This window comes from Suncus etruscus, chromosome 3 (genome assembly GCF_024139225.1).
Source record: "Suncus etruscus isolate mSunEtr1 chromosome 3, mSunEtr1.pri.cur, whole genome shotgun sequence".
NCBI classification, from domain to species: domain Eukaryota; kingdom Metazoa; phylum Chordata; class Mammalia; order Eulipotyphla; family Soricidae; genus Suncus; species Suncus etruscus.
This window is the reverse complement of record NC_064850.1, coordinates 141,123,919-141,137,841: the sequence shown is the minus strand read 5'-3', so window position 1 is coordinate 141,137,841 and position 13,923 is coordinate 141,123,919. Positions and strand designations below refer to the sequence as shown.

The 13,923-nt window shown below is 41.5% G+C and overlaps 1 protein-coding gene across 1 annotated transcript in view; it reads right to left on the bottom strand.

Moving 5' to 3' along the window:
* Nucleotides 1-13,923, bottom strand: part of OSBPL1A (oxysterol binding protein like 1A) — a 455,856-nt gene that overhangs the window by 363,880 nt on the left and 78,053 nt on the right. The gene's annotated exons all lie outside the window — the stretch shown is intronic.

The window sequence follows — 13,923 nt, the reverse complement described above, 5'->3', positions numbered from 1 at the left end:
TTTGATTGGGGAAGTGGTTTCTTTTTGATGGAAGGGGCACATCCAGTGGCACTCGGGCCTTACTCTTAGGTCTATGCTCAGGGATCACTCCTGGCATGGCTTGGGTGACCACATGTGGTACTGGGGATTGAACCTGGGTCAGCCACATACATGTAAGGCGAGTGCCTACCCACTGTACTATAGTGCCCTGGTCCAAAACTTTCTCCTCTTCTATGGACCAGAGCAGATCAAAGAGCTCACTATAATGAAGGGGACTATTCTGGTTGGTTTTAATACTTTCTTGATGGAAATACTAAAGAAACTCCATTAAATTTAATCCAATGCTGTATCAAAAAAAATGACACTGGGGCCAGAGTGAGATAGCACAGTGGTAGGGGGTTTGCTTGGCATGCAATCGACCTGGGACAGACTTGGCTTCAATCCCCAGTATTCCATATGGGCAACGAGCCTGCAAGAACTGATTTCTGAGTGCAGTGCAAGGAATAACCCCGAACACTACTGGGTGTGGCCAACGCCCCCTCAAAAAACATTTATAGAGCAGGAATATTAATCAGGAGACCTTTCCCTTTGTATTTTTACTTTTGGTATCTGAAAACCTTACTCTTGGTTATGCTTTTGTTGGACAGTCACAATGCCTCTCAAAAACTTAAAATATATTATTCTTTGCCTTTGTTGCTGACTATGGGGGAAAATATTCAATAATGTTCTTGCAGAGGCAAACGTAGAAAATTCCTCCAAGCATCACATTTTTTAAAGGAACTAGATGAGGGGGAGGTTGCAACTTGAGGATAAAGGATATAAAGAAAACAGAAACTCTAACAACTACCAATTGTCTGCCTCCACCCTCATTAATGTCAGGCCATGTCCCACCCCCGTCTCCCTCTCCAAATGGTATAATCAGAGAGAGACAGAGACAGAGAGAGACAGGAGGAGGAGGAGGAGGAGGAAGAGGAGAGAGAGACAGAGACAGAGACAGAGAGACAGAGACAGAGAGAGAATCTGTTTCTGTTTTCCCATATGACAACCAAATCAGAAGCATGGAAAAGCTTTCCCAGAGAGGAAGGAGAAGACGGTACACAAAAGGGAAGATGGAGCCTGAATCCAGAGGTCCCAAATGCAGGTCAGAGTAAGCAGAAAGATGAACCAGTTTCAAAGCACATGGATCACCCAGAGTTTAATGCTCCTTATAAAGCTGAGCCAGAGACCTGGGAAGAACAATCTGCTGGGACAGTGACTACCAAAAACAGCCGAGCCTGAACATAAGATGGTGAACAGCTGGCCAGATGGGTGGGAGCTGAAAGAAATATTTAAAAACGTTCTGGCAGAGGCAAATGTAGAAAATTCTTCCAAGCATCACATTTTTTAAAGAAACTAAATGAAGGGGACGTTGCAGAGAAAGACATCAATATTAAGTGTATAGCAAGCATGGAGAGAAGGCACCAGATAAGCTGGCAGGCAAGCGCCATTTAAGATGTAAGGCTTCCAGGGGACAACCAGCTCTCAGGCAGTTAGGAGGTGAAAGTACTGGGGAGAGGGTCTGCTGATTGCAGTACTAAGGGCACATGGAGATGACTTCAGTGACTGCTCCTGAAGGTTCTGAAAGTCAAGGAAGGAACAATTTATGAATGATCTCCCCAAACCTTCTGGTCTGAAACTTTCTTGTCCTTGTTCCTGCTCCTCACGGTTGCTGACATGAACAAGGTACCAGGCCCAGCTCTGATGTTCACAGGAGACTCTCTCCTTCAGTGTGCTATGCATGCCAAGGCTGATGCTTCTAGTTCTGGGGATGGAGTCATCCTGGGTCTGACTATGGTGCTCACACAGGTGAGAGCCTGCTGCAATGCAGCAGTGTGGCTGGAAATCTGATACAATCTTATTTTTTGCCAGTTCATACTTATTTTTAAACTAGAGAATTCTTCATTTCTTTTTAGAAAACATTTATGTCTGGTTTACAATATTCTATATCCTCTCTATTTAGTACCATACCACCACTGAAATTAAAAAAAAAAAAATCACTTGGGCCCGGAGAGATAGCACAGCGGCGTTTGCCTTGCAAGCAGCCAATCCAGGACCAAAGGTGGTTGGTTCGAATCCCGGTGTCCTATATGGTCCCCCGTGCCTGCCAGGAGCTATTTCTGAGTAGACAGCCAGGAGTAACCCCTGAGCACCGCCGGGTGTGGCCCAAAAACCAAAAAAAAAAAAAAAAATCACTTAAATGAGCCGGAGAGATAGCACAGTGGTAAGGTGTTTGCCTTACATGGAGGATGGTGGTTCGAATCCCGGCATCCCATAAGGTCTCCTGAGCCTGCCGGAGGCAATTTCTGAGCGTGGAGCGAGGAGTGACCCCTGAGCACTGCCGCGTGTGACCCAAAAACCAAAAAAAAAAAAAAATCACTTAAAAAAACTATGGTACTGAGCCTGTAGAGATAGTACAGTAGGTAAAATGTTATATATGAAATCCTATCAGCAATAGTACGTTAAACTACAGTGCAAAAACTCATTTAAATAAAAAGTGTCTCTCACAAAAGCAGACAGGTGGATAGGAGGCAAACTGGGAATAGGGGTGCGGAGAGTGGAGGCTCTAGTAGAGGAATGTAGACACTAGTGTAGAGATTTGTACGGAAACACTATATACCTGAAACCCAATCATGAGTATCTTTGTGATTTCACAGTAATTAAACAAACAAATCAAAAATTTAAAAATTGAACTTAGTGCTGAAAGGAGAGAAAGTGACATGCAAGGCAGCCCTCATTGGCAACAGTATAGAGCACAGTGTCAAAAGAGAGGGAGAGAGAGAGGGAGGAAGAGAGAGAAAGAGAGAGGCAGAGAAGGAGGGAGAAAGAGAGAGAAGGAGTGAGAGAGGGGGGTAGGGAGTGAGAGAGAGAAGCAAATTCCCTGCCTTAGAGATAGGAGGGGGTGGGCAGCATGGGAGGGAAATGAGGGGGGACATGGATGGCAGTAAGGGTGAATTGGTAAAGGATGGTGTACACTGTATGACTGAAACTTAACAATAAACAATTTTGCAACCACGGTGCTTAAATAAAGCAATTAATAAAAAATTACCATATACTTTAAAAAGATGAATTTTAAGGTATGGGAAGCTTTGGTTTTTTTTTTTTGGGGGGGTGGGGGTCATACCTGGTGGTGCTCAGGAGTTGCTCCTGGCTTTGCACTCAGAAGTCGCTCCTGGCAGGCTTGGGATGCCAGGATTCGAACCGGGGTCTATCCTGTGTTGGCCACATGCAAGGCAAACGCCTTACCACTGTGCTATTGATCCAGTGGGAATTTTCTTTTAAATTCTTTATTAAAACACTGTGGTTAACAAAGTTGCTCATATGAAGTTATTTCTGGCTTTCAATGTTCCAACACCAATCCCACCACCAGTGTAAAATTCCCTCCACCAATGTCCCCAGTTTCATCAAGTATGGGAATTTTAATCTCAACATTAAAAAAATAGTAATAAAAAATAAATACAAATGATTGGAAAATTGTTTCTCCGAAAAAAAAAAAAAAGGCAAGAGATGAAAATAGGGGCCGGTGAGGTGGCACTAGAGGTAAGGTGTCTGCCTTGCAAGTGCTAGCCAAGGAACGGACCACGGTTTGATCCCCCGGCGTCCCATATGGTTCCTCCAAGCCAGGGGCGATTTCTGAGCGCATAGCCAGGAGTAACCCCTGAGCATCAAATGGGTGTGGCCCCCCCCCAAAAAAAAAGAGAGAGAGAGATGAAAATAGAGAATACTCACGTGAAAAGTTGGTCAACATTATTAGACATTTGGTAAATGTAAAACAAAGTTACAATGATACCACTTCCTATCCACAAGGATTATTAGGAATAAAAATCAGGTAGCAAAATATATTGGTAAAGATGTAAAGAAATGGAAGTCCTCAGCAAATACATATAAAATGGAACATGACTTTGGAACAATCTGGTAAATGTTTGAACAGAGAGTTAGCATATGATCCAGAAAACCATATACTCAGGAAAAATGAAAATGTATACCTATGCAAAAACTTACAGAATCAAAGCTATATTCTTCATAATAGGAAAAAAAAACTGGAACTAGCCTAAAAACAAACTCATGAATCCACAAAGAGATATGACTTACCAACATAACGGAACTTATTCAATTAATAAAACAGAAGAAGTATTGATAGATGCTGCAGCAAAAATGATTCTAATTGGGACCGGCACGGTGGCACAAGGAGTAAGATGTCTGCCTTGCCTGTGCTAGCCTAGGTTAGATCCTCTGGTATCCCATATGGTTCTCCAAGCCAGGAGCGATTTCTGAGCACATAGCCAGGAGTAACCCCTGAGCGTCACCCTATATGTGCTGATAATCTTTAAATTCATCTCTATTTCAGACCTTTTCCCTTCATTTAGATGTCTGAATGTGTCATAGGTGAACTTCTGTCCTCTACTTGAAACAGAGGCCTCTGATTTCAACTTCAGTGGTGATGGGTGGTTTTATATGAGTCCAAATTTGCGCTGCATCTACAATGGCCCACCTCCAGCAGATGCCATATCCTTTTTTCTTCACTTGGTGGCTTTTTTGGAGACTAGAAGCTGATGGGTTAAGTATACCTATATTTGTTTTTGTTTTTGGGTCACATCCAAAAAACATATTCTACCAGATCATGATCTCTGAATTTTAGCTTTGTCATCTGATCTACAAAGGAATACTTTTTTTTTTTTTTTTTTTTTTTTTTTTGGTTTTTGGTTTTTGGGTCATACCCAGCAGTGCTCAGGGGTTACTCCTGGCTCTATGCTCAGAAATCATTCCTGGCAGGGACCATATAGGATGCCGGGATTAAAACCACTTTTGGTCCTGGGTTGGCTGCTTGCAAGGCAAACGCCCTACCGCAATGCTATCTCTCTGGTCCCCAACAAAGGAAGACTTTTTGAGAACTTTACAGAATGTACTTTGGGGGATTGTGAAATAATTTGGAGCTTGTAGTTGGTTCCTTGACTCATGTTTATGGGTAAGAACACCCTATTTTTAGGCCTAAAGTTATTTCTTTACATTTTTCTTTTTGGTGCACCTATGCTAATTGCTGCTATTCACTTAGTTTAGTTTTTCCTTTGTCTTTTCAGGACCTATTGTTTATTTTTCTATTTTGATTTAAAAATTTATAGAATTAGAAAGGGAAATACCAGGTAAATTGAGGCCTTAGAAATAGTTCCTATTTGGAACACAAATTTGGTAATGTAATTAGGCCTTTTACCCTGAACATTGGCATAATGATTTGGCTCAGGTCTCAGAAGAATGGGCATCGCCCACACACACCTGATATATGGAAACAACCACAATTGTCTTTAACATTCCCAGGATCCAAGCCTCTACCAGAGAAGACCTACCACTGCTTTGGCATTGACTTACTCCAAAGAATATTCCCAACACCCAGGAGACTCAGCATCAGTCTGCATGCAGGGCAGACCGCTCTGCATTTAATGATATGCTGAAACTAGAGGATGCTCCACATTAGCCTGATATCGACGAAAGAAATGCACAGAATCCAGAGTCTTTAAATATAAAAGTCTGATACCAACTATAGCTAAAGTGTGAAAAAGTTTCACCGGGACCTTGAGAATGACTGGAGTTGGATAGACTGGTATGCCTGGAACCCAGAGTCTGTCTTATGCCAATAAACTTCTGGGGTGAGGCCTTTTTGTAATCAGGTCAAGGACTTTTTTTTCCATTTTCCCCATTTTTCTGGACCTATGCAAACAACGGCGATTGCCACTATCACACCTTTACTATATATTTTTTTTTACTCTTATCCTTTAAGGAAAAAAAAATACAACTTACTGAACTTAAAAACAAATTACTGTAGTAGAGTGCCTGTCTTGAATGCAGGTAGGGGATGGGAAGGGGGGAGGGGGTAATGTTGCACTGGTGAAGGGGGGTGTTCTGGTTATGACTGTAACCCAAATATGATCATGTTACTTAAATAAAAAATATATTTAATTAAAAAAAAAGAAACAGTTCCCATTTGTATCAAATTCAAATAGTGTTTTTTTTTGGGGGGGCCACACCCAGTGACGCTCAGGGGTTATTCCTGGTTATGCACTCAGAAATTGCTCCAGGTTTGGGGGACCATATGGGATGCTGGGGGATAGAACCACGGTCTGTCCTAGGTCAGCGCATGCAAACAAATGCCTTACTGCTTGCGCCACTGCTCTGGTCCCAATAGTTCTCATTTGTATCTTAACAATTTTCTTTAAGTTCTATGAACATCCTCCATATTTCTATTCTAAACTCCTTATCTGAGCGGTTAATTAGGTGGTTGGTATTTTTTGGGTCATCAGAGCTGCCATCTTCATTCTCTATACATGCTGTTGTCCTGCATTGTTTCCCCATTGCCATACTTAAAGTGTGATTCTTATTCCGTGTTGCAATGGGATTCATATTCTATAAGAAGTGCATGGCCTCGGAGCAAAGCAGAGAGGCCACACTCTTTTTTTTTTTTTTTTTTGCTCTCTGTTAATTTTCTGTTGGTCCTGTTTTCCCAGTGCCTATCATCTGGCTTTTCCCTTCCCCCTAGGGAGGGGCTTTGATTGAATCTCAATAAAGGGAAGGCAGGAGAGTTTAGGAGTGAGCTGCCATCTAGGCTTGTGGTTCCACTTGGTAGAGCTTGTGGTTGAACAGCTTGCATGTGAGTTTTTGTGCTTGCTAGAACCTCCATATCTGTGTGGATTACTTATTGTGGGGGATTGCTATCGAACCAGCTTCTCCGTAGCAAAACACTCCCGGATAGGGGGTGTGGGAGATCCCTTTTTCTTCTGGGAAGTGTGGGATAACCAAACCTCAACCCAACTCCCAAAGAACAACTCCTAACAAACAACAACAAACCTCAACAAATCATTAAAATGCCAAATTGAGCAATGTTTAAAAAGAATCATAAACCAACATCAAACAGGAGTTAGAACTCTTTGAGCCCCTCAGATTGGAAATTCAATCGCCCTCTCAGTTCAGGGTTTTTTTTTTTTTTTTACTATTAGTTCCCTGGTAAGGTTTCTGCCCAATCTCTTTGCTCTACTTCTGCAACCCTCATAATGCAGGTGATATTTCTTTGGCTGTTGTCCCACTCCCACTAGTTCTATATTATCTTATTTTTTTAATTTTAATCTATTTTCAGGTTGTTTTTCTTAATACTTCCATTATACCCTATTTTTCAGCTTAGTTTTTAGCTTCATCCACCCAGTGTCGAGACCCTCTACAATGTTGTTTTTAAGTTAAACTACTACATTCCTTAGTTCTGTTATTTCTGTTTGTACCTTCTTCCTTGTTCCATGTTTACTGATTGGAAGACTAAACATTGTCCAAATAGCCACATTACCTAACGCAATTTACAGAGTTAGTACAATCCCTATTAAAATTCTGATGGTATGCCTTTAAGAAAGTAGAATAGACAATTCTAGTATGGAACCATAAAAGAGTCTGCATAGCAAAAATCTTTTTCAGAAAAAAGAACCAAAACAAAATATTTCACACTCTGGCTTCACACTGTACTATAAAGTACTAATAATTAAAGCAGTATAGATTGATTTTTTGTTTGTTTGTTTGGTTGGTTTTTGGGCCACATCCAGTGGTGCTCAGTGGTTACTCCTGGCTTTGTGCTCAGAAATTACTCCTGGTAGACTCAGGGGACCATATGGGATCCCAGGGATTGAACCCGGAACAACCATGTGCAAAGCAAATACCTTACCTGCTGTGTTATCACTCCAGCACAAAGTAGTATAATTTGGTATAAAAAGCAGATACTCCAGACTAAGGGGTTTAAAACTGAGTTCAGAAATAAGCACACACATTGTGATGTTTATTTACAACAAAGGGGTCATGACTAGTCAGGGTTTGGGGTTTTGTTTGTTTGCTTTTGTTTTGGGACCACATCTGGTAATGTTCAGTGGTTACTTTGCACTTAGTAATTATTTCTGGTGGTGTTTGAGGGACCATACAGGATGCCAGAGATCAGATATGGATTGTCTGTGTGCAAGGCAAGTGCCACTGTACTACCTATCACTCTGGTCCTTATAGATTTTGAAAAGGAATTTTGGCAGAGCAAAACAGTAAGGCAGAAAAATTAAGAGCCCTAAATAATACCTGTAATGTGGTCCTAAAACAAACACTTCTTTAAAATGTTAATTCACAGTTTTACTAAATTCCAGTTTAGAGAAAGAAAAAAGAGTATTACAATAATATTACCTTCCATGTTTGCAGAATGCTCCCAGCTTTTTACCACAGTAGAATATGGTGACTCATTCTGAGGTAAGACTTCTGCAGTCATGGTGACCTACTGGAAATAAAGAAATCATTTCTTGAAAGCATGCCTCTGAGATAGTAACTCATCACTAGTACTATATAGACTTCTACTATTTAATGTTGATCCTTAGCTATTCACACATTCCAAATGGTTATTCACCCATCTCAAATATGTATATATTTCAAGTGCAGCTTTGAAGTGATTGGTACAAATAAAAAAAATTGAGGACTATTTAAAGAAGAAAAACATCTCACTAGTGATTTTTGACTCTACTTAAATATTTAATATATAATAAATATTTAATATATATATAATGCACCATTAAAATTTTTTGAGCATTTGCAAGGTTGGGGTCACACCCAGTGACGCTCAGGGATTCCTCCTGACTGTGGGCTCAGAAATCGCTCCTGGTTTGGGGGACCATATGGGACAAAGGGCATCGAACCGGGGTCCATCCTGGGTCAGCCACGTGCAAGGCAAATGCCCTACTGCTGCGCTATAGCTCCAGCCTCAATGTCTTGAGCATTTTTAATTTTACTTCCAAAAAAATCTAAAACTGAACATGCCTTGCATGATCCCGAGCAATGTTGTGCTAGATGTTGAGAAATAGAGAAAAGTAAGATCTAGTCTCCTTCATGCATTTGAATCTGAAGATAAAATGTGAACACAAATAATGTTAATAGGTGCCAAAAAAATAGGTGTGAAGTGTCCAACTTGTGGGGGGAGGTGCGTAAGATAAAATTCAAGAAGGAATTTTCACTTAAATTGTGCTCAAGAAGAAAACAAGAAGTTGGGACAGAGCAGAATACTAGGTAATTCAACAATACCCCCTCGTTCTTTAAGAATTCAAGTAAATTGGGGCCGGGCGGTGGCGCTAAAGGTAAGGTGCCTGCCTTGCCTGCACTAGCCTTGGACGGACCACGGTTCGATCCCCCGGTGTCCCATATGGTCCCCCAAGCCAGGAGCAACTTCTGAGCACATAGCCAGGAGTAACCCCTGAGCGTTACCGGGTGTGGCCCAAAAACCAAAAAAAAAAAAAGAATTCAAGTAAATTATTAGGAATTGATACAATTTAATTTATAGTCAATAGTCTTCAATTAGTTCATGATAGATTTATTACAAAGAGATTATCATGTTTTTAGGTTTCAATTGAGGGGAGGTAAAAGCATCTTTCTGAATGTCAAAAATACAACATTTCCTTTTTTTTTGGGGGGGGTCCACACCCTGTGGCGCTCAGGGGTTACTCCTGGCTCTAGGCTCAGAAATCGCTCCTGGCAGGGTCGGGGGACCACATGGGATGCCGGGATTTGAACCCCCATCCCTCTGCATAAAAGGCAAACGCTGTACCTCCATGCTATCTCTCCGGCCCCAGTACAACATTTCTTAAAGTTCTTATTTTAATACAAACATAAAATCATTCTCCTATCTATGAACTATTATTATTTCTTTTTTCTTTTGTTATTTTCTTTTCTTTTCTTTCATTTTATTTTATTGAAACCATTGTTACATAGAATCAGAGCCAGTCCCACCACCAGTGTCAAATCTCCCTCCACCATGTGTCCAGAGTGTATCTCATACCATCACCTGTTGCCCTCCAGCCTGCAAATATAACAGGCCCATTTAAAGTTTAGATGGTTAGAGTTTGGGTCTCTTAATTCTATTTTTTTAATTCTATTTATTTATTTATTTATTTAGTTTTGTTTTGTTTTTGGGCCACACCCTGCAGTGCTCAGGGGTTACTCCTGGTTGTCTGCTCAGAAATAGCTCCTGGCAGGCCCGGGGGACCATATGGGACACCGGGATTCGAACCAACCTCCTTAGGTCCTGGATCAGCTGCTTGCAAGGCAAACGCCGCTGTGCTATCTCTCCGGGCCCTTTTTTTTTTTTTTTTGGTATTATTTCTTACTTGTTTATTTTCGATCCATAAATGTTTCCTTTTTTTCTGGGTTTGTTTGGTTTTGGGCCACACCTGGCAATGCTTGTTCGTTATTCCTGGCTCTGCACTCAGAAATTACTCCAGATGGTGCTCAGGGGACCATGTAGGATGCTAGGGATCAAACAGGGGTTGGTCACATGCAAGGCGAGCACCCTACCTGCTATGCTTTTCTCTGGCCTAATAAAAAATACTTCACGAGCAATTTCTTTGTGCCAGTCACAGTTGTAAGTTCTGATAATTCCAATCATTTAACTTGGATTGATATAGTCATTCAATTAATTTTTGAGCCAAGTGAAATAGTTTTATTTAAGGGTATAAAGAGGGAGATTTTCCTTCTTGGGAGCCGAGCCGGTAGGTCCTGCCAGCATGGCGCTTGGCAGCCCTCCGCCATGCCAAAGGCTGCTTTGACCAGCCCTAGGAAGGGGTGCGGGACATGGGTCACCCCAGCACCCCCCTACCTTCTTCCTCCGGTACTCCAGGGCTTTGCCTGGCCACATGGCTGGACAAGCCAGCGAGGTGGGTCCCTTGGAGGAGTTTATTGGTTTTCCTAGGCTTTCCCCATTTCCTGTCCGGCTCCAAAGGGAGGGTCTGGGGGTGGGGGCTCCGACCTTCCGGCCTTTTGGCTCGGGAAGGATCTCTTTCCTTCCTGGGAGCCGAGCCGGGAGGTCCTACCAGCATGGCATTTGGCAGCCCTCCGCCATGCCAAAGGCTGCTTTAACCAGCCCTAGGAAGGGGTGCGGGACATTATGAGAAATATATAGATATCATTGTGTTTCATCTGCTTGTCATTATCTGAATGCCGTCCAGGCGCTCGTTATATTCCTTTACTCCCTCACTCCCATCTCTTGTTAACCCACATTCAACCATTTTCTGTACTAATGATTTTTGTTTTGGCCAAGGTGGATTACGTATCTTTCACAGTAATTTTTGGGTGGAGTCTGAAGTTTCAGCAGGCAACGCGTCACGGCAAGGTTTCATGCTGTGTAGGCTTCTGGCCAAGATAAAGTGAAGATGCAGCCTCGGCTGCCCCCCCCCCCCCCAGCCTTCTCTCTCCTTTCTCCCCATCCCCAGGGTTATTCCTGGATACCTGCTCAGGATCCCAGCAAGTGGGTTCCAGTGAGGTGCAATTTAAAAGAGACCCCAGGCTTCCTTGTTCCTGCAAGGGGCTGGGAGGGGACTGCAGAACTTTCAACTTCCAGCAATTAGGAAGCAAAAGCCTCTGGGGAGTTGGAAGTTTCAGCCGACAACAAGGGGAAGACATGGCTCCATGCTCTCTTTGCTTGTCCAATCACAGACCAAAGTGGTGTCTCGAAACACACCCCCCCTTGACTATTTCTAAAACATAAAAGGGCTACGTTTATCTCCTTTGTATATCTCAGATGTATTCCCTTAACATCTATAATTCTTTTCTAATATCCTCATATAGTGACAATTTTGCCCACTGGATTTGTTATTTGATTGTTTGGTTTTCCCCCTTTGAGATCTGTTTTATAAGCAATACTGGTAGAAGAGTATCTCTGTATAGATTTCATGTTTGTACCAAGTTACGGGGAATGTTGGACTTTATTCGTCGGCCCCCAGATGCACCAACAATATCTTGTGGCATTGCTTCTCTTTTGCATAGGCAATTAAAATGGGAAAATAATACATATGCAAACAAGTTCCTATCTAATAGAGATGGGAACACAAATTTGGTAATGTAATTTGGCCTTTTAACCTGAACATTGGCATAATGATTTGGCTCAGGTCTCAGAAGAATGGGCATTGCCCACACACACCTGAACAATGGATACCATCTATGGAAACAACCACAATTGTCTTTAACATTACCAGGATCCAAGCCTCTACCAGGGAAGACCTACCACTGCTTTGGCATTGACTTACTCCAAAGAGTGCTCCCAACACCCAGACGACTCAAGAACAGTCTGCATGCAGGGCAGATAGCTCCGCATTTAATGGTATGCTGAAACTAGAGGGTGCTCCACATCAGCCTGACATCGATGAAAGAAATGCACAGAATCCAGAGTCTTTAAATATAAGAATCTGATACCAACAATAGCTAAAGTGTGAAAAAGTTTCACCAGGACCTTGAGAATGACTGGAGTTGGATGGACTGGTATGCCTGGAACCCAGAGTCTGTCTTATGCCAATAAACTTCTGGGGTGAGGCCTTTTTGTAATCAGGTCAAGGATTTTTTTTCCATTTTCCCCATTTTTCTGGACCTATGCAAACAACGGCGATTGCCACTATCACACCTTTACTATATTTTTTTACGCTTATCCTTTAAGGAAAAAAAAATACAACTTACTGAACTTAAAAACAAATAACTGTAGTAGAATGCCTGTCTTGAATACAGGCAGGGGATGGGAAGGGGGGAGGGGGTAATGTTGCACTGGTGAAGGGGGGTGTTCTGGTTATGACTGTAACCCAAATATGATCATGTTACTTAAATAAAAAATATATTTAAAATTTTTTTTAAACATTTAAAAAATAAGAGGAGGGAAAGAGGAAAAGAAGGGAGTGAGAAAAAGTGAGTTTCATTTTTAAGAAAGAATATGGGTTTCTAATAAAAGAGAGAAATCCTATTAATTCAATTCTGTAATTATAATAGACAATATATATGATAAAAATAATCTTAATATATAGTTCCTATACCTGTGATTCAGGAAGATTGTTGCTTTGGGAAGTTACTAACATTTTATTAGGCACAATTATTTCTAGCATTTCAGAAATATAATGTTACTATGCTACACCAGTCACCAAAATGTTAGTACCTCTACCACTATTTCTAGATTTCTTCTCATCTTCTCTTTTAAAGCTAGGGAAAGAATCTCAGTACCATTTACACACATTCTGTGTATCAGAGGTGGCAGCTAAACCTCATCTTTTGTTTTCACATTAGGGATTTAAATTATTAGTATAGAATGAACAATGAAATTCTAAGAGATTATCTTAGCATTCTGAGTTTCTAATGAGTAGTACAATTCAATAACCAGACTATCTCCATTTAAATATAAAAACACTGACCAATTAAAAATTATAAGGCTGAGCGATAGTCCATCTGGTAGGGTACTTGTCTTGCATGCTGCCAACCTGGGTTTGATCCCTATCATCCCATAGAGTCCCCCAAGCCTGCCAGGAGTGATTTCTGAGCACAGATCCAGGAGTAAGCCCTAAGTGTTATAGACTCTTAAAAGTTATAAAATTGGGGCTGGAGAGATAGCATGGAGGGTAAGGTGTTTGCCTTTCATGCAGAAGGTCATCGGTTCAAATCCCGGTGTCCCATATGGTCCCCCGAGCCTGCCAGGAGCGATATTCTGAGCATAGAGCCAGGAGTAACCCCTGAGCGATGGCGGGTGTGACCCAAAAAAACAAACAAAAAAAAGTTATAAAATCATTTTCAAAAGATGCAAGTACAAAACCTAGAGAAGTTTATAAAATTGACTGTAATGCAACAGAAAGTCACACTTTATCTTTTAAGAATTCCATGCTGGGTTTAGCTATTTTTTAAGTCTCTGATGATGGGCAACAATCCGAGAAAGAAGAAGTTAAATCATTGCCTTTAAATGCCAACATCCTAAGCTGCTGAAACTATATTCCAAGAACAACTGTTGAGGATTTGTAATACTCCTTTTCAAAGTTTTAAAATCCCAGAAAGATACGAGCCAGAGGGGCCAGAGAGATAGCATAGTGGTAAGGTATTTGCCTTGCATACCAAAGGACA